The following is a 3086-nucleotide window of genomic DNA, read 5'->3' as shown; positions in this document are numbered from 1 at the left end:
TTAAAATTAGTCAGACTTGAGAACTAATTTAGAAAAGTCATCCTTATGATTTTGATTTTCTAGAACCACTCTCGGTACCAAGTGTCTTAAGCTGGGTTCGCTAGAGAAGCAAAAACAGTGAAACGTATGCTGTTGTTGCTGCTGTTAAGTGCTGTGTAGTTGGTTCCAACTCATAGCGACCGTGTATTAGGTTTCTCAGGCCTTAAACCTTTTTCCCATGGAGCAGCTGGTAGGTTTGAACCATGGACCTTGTGGTTCTCAGTCCAGTGCTTATCACATGGAGCCACTAAACTCCATAAGAAATGTATATATAAAGAGAAGTTTATATCAAGGAAATGGCTCACAATTATATAGGTGGGAGAGTCCAAAGTCAAGGTCAAAAGAACCAAGATTGCCAGGTAAGGAGGTCCAGCAGGAAGACAGGCAGGCAAACAATACAGCAGGCTAGTGGCTCAAGTCCAAAGCACTGGAGGTCGGAGAATGACCCAGATGCAAGATCGAGACCCAGAAGAAAGCAAGCAAACAAGCTTTGCCTGAGTGTCCATTATATTGGCCATGTGATATTAATGATATTGTTCAATCATATCTGCATTCTTTTGGGTCACCTTTGGAATGAGTGCAAATATGGATATCTTCTAGTCAGTTGGCTGGGTATCTGTTTTCCAAATTTCTTGGCATAGACTCGTGAGTGTTTTCAGAACTGAATCCATTTGTTGAAGCATCTAAATTTGTATTCAGTCAATTCCTGGAGCATTGTTTTTTTTTTTTTTGTTTTGTTTTTTTTAAACGAATGTCTTCAGTGAAGCTTGGGCTTCTTCCTTCAGTGCCATTGGTGCTTGATCATATGCTATTTCTTGAAATGGTTGAACATCGATCAGTTTTTTTCTGGTATAGACTACTTCCATTTTCTTTAATGGTATATGCACCATTCAATATTTTCCCCATAGAAACAGCAGCAGCAGCAGAACCAAGAGCTAGGACATGAGACAGAGTGGTGACCTTCCCAGTACACGTAGCAAGTAAAGCTGAGTGACTTTGGTCAAGAGGCTTTCTTGCAGAATAGGGTGCCTCCAGGCACTTAATTGAGGGAGCTAGGTTTGCTGATTCACAAAGCTAGAGTCAAATGCCTTCAGGCTGAGGCTTATGATGGAGTAGTGTGCCCTGTGAGCATTTATCAGCAGCCCTTAAAGAGTTTTGTAATTTTCCCAAGCAGAGAGAGGTCTGCCTGACTAGAAGCTGTTCCCTGAGCATTTCTGACCCTGAACTGTAACCTATTAACTTCAATAATAAACATCATAAGTATGAAAAAAAAAAATTTTGTTTCCTGTAGAATCCTTCAATATTTCAAGTCAAGGTTTGAATTTGTTTTTCAGTTCTGTCAGCTTGAGAAATGCTGAGCATGTTCTTCCTTTTTGGCTTTCCAATTCCAGGGCTTTATACATTTCATTATATTTAATTTGTCTTCTTAAGTTTATCTTTGAAATTTTCTGTACAGTTCCTTTACTTCATCATTTCTTCCATTGGCTTTAGCTACTCTATATTCAAGGGTAAGTTTCAGAGGCTTTAAAACAACAACAACAACAACAACAACCAATGGATACTCAATTCATTAAAATAGTTGACTCAAGCATCTGCAATGGTGACTTCAACCTCTTCTCCAGGCTCAATACTGATGGAAGTGATTTGCTTAACAATCTCAGAAGGACTGTGCAAGTCAATGAGTAGCTTGTGGATTCTCATCTGGAAGCAATCCCAGGTCTTAGAACCTTCACCACAAGGAGTCTTCCTTGTTGTGATTCTCAGAGTCTTGGTGGCATCCTAACTGGGCCCTGCACTTTTAGGTTCTTGTCCTTTGCACCACTAATCAAGTCAGTACACACTTTCTCCAGCAACTTCACGTTGTGGCTGGTCAGGGTAATTCTAATGTGGTGAATGGCCACCTCTAGTTCCACGGGCATCTTTCCGGTATCCTTAAAAGCCATGGCAGCTCCCTGACCAACTTGTTCCTCGGCAAGAGCGAACAGCAGTGAGTCAGGAGCAGGAGCGGCCAAGCAAGGAAAACTGCAGCTGCAAAGAGCTCAGAGCCTTTTTTGACATCCACTTTGGTCTGTTCTTTGCTGTCTTTTAAATTACCTTTTGCTTTTTTCATGTATGATGTTCTTGATGTCATTCCACAACTACTTTGGTCTTCAGTCATTAGTGTTCACTGCAACAAATCTTTTCTTAAGATGATCTCTAAATTCAGGTGGGATACACTCAAGGTTGCATTTTTGTCTTCTTGGACTTGTTTTAATTTTATTTAGCTTCAGCCTGAACTTGCATATGAATAACTGATGATCTGTCCCACAGTCAGCTCCAGGCCTTGTTTTGGCTAATGATATTGAGCATCTCCATCGTCCCTTCCCACATATATAGTCAATTTGATCCATGTGTATTCCATCTGGTGAGGTCCATGTGTAAAGTTCACACTTACATTGTTGAAAGAAGTCATTTGCAATGAATAAGTTGCTGGTCTTGCAAAATTCTATCATGCTATCTCCAGTGTGATTTCTATCACCAAGACCATATTTTCCAACTACTGATCACTCTTCTTTGTTTCCAACATTGACATTCAAATCAATGCATATTGATTGCATGTTTGATCAATTTCAGACTGAAAAAGTTGGTAGAATTCTTCATTTTCTTCATCACTGGCTTTGATGGTTAGAGCATAAATTTGAATAACATTGTATTATATGGTCATACTTGTAGGCATATAGATATTATCCTATCACAGACTGTATTGTACTTCAAGATAGATCTTTAAATGTTCTTTTTAAAGATGAATACCACACCATTCCTCTTCAATTTGTAATTCCTGCAGGCACAGTAAAGCATATGATTGTCTGATTCAAAATGGCCAATACAAGATTATATTAGCTCATTGATGTGAGCTAATATGTGTTCCATTTCATTTTTTACAACTTTCAATTTTCCTAGATTCATATTTCATACATTGCATATTCAAATATTCAATAGTCATCTGCAGCTATTTCTTCTTATTTTGAATCATGCCCCATCAACAAATGAACATGCTGAAAGCTTTG

General features: G+C 38.9%; 1 pseudogene; it reads right to left on the bottom strand.

Annotated features, from left to right (window-relative positions):
• Nucleotides 1-1623: 1623 nt before the first annotated feature.
• Nucleotides 1624-1982, bottom strand: LOC102826489 (annotated as a pseudogene).
• Nucleotides 1983-3086: the final 1104 nt, after the last annotated feature.

This window comes from Chrysochloris asiatica, unplaced genomic scaffold (genome assembly GCF_000296735.1).
Source record: "Chrysochloris asiatica unplaced genomic scaffold, ChrAsi1.0 scaffold00404, whole genome shotgun sequence".
NCBI lineage: Eukaryota > Metazoa > Chordata > Mammalia > Afrosoricida > Chrysochloridae > Chrysochloris > Chrysochloris asiatica.
Note: the sequence above shows the minus strand (reverse complement) of the source record. Positions and strands in the feature narration are given on the sequence as shown.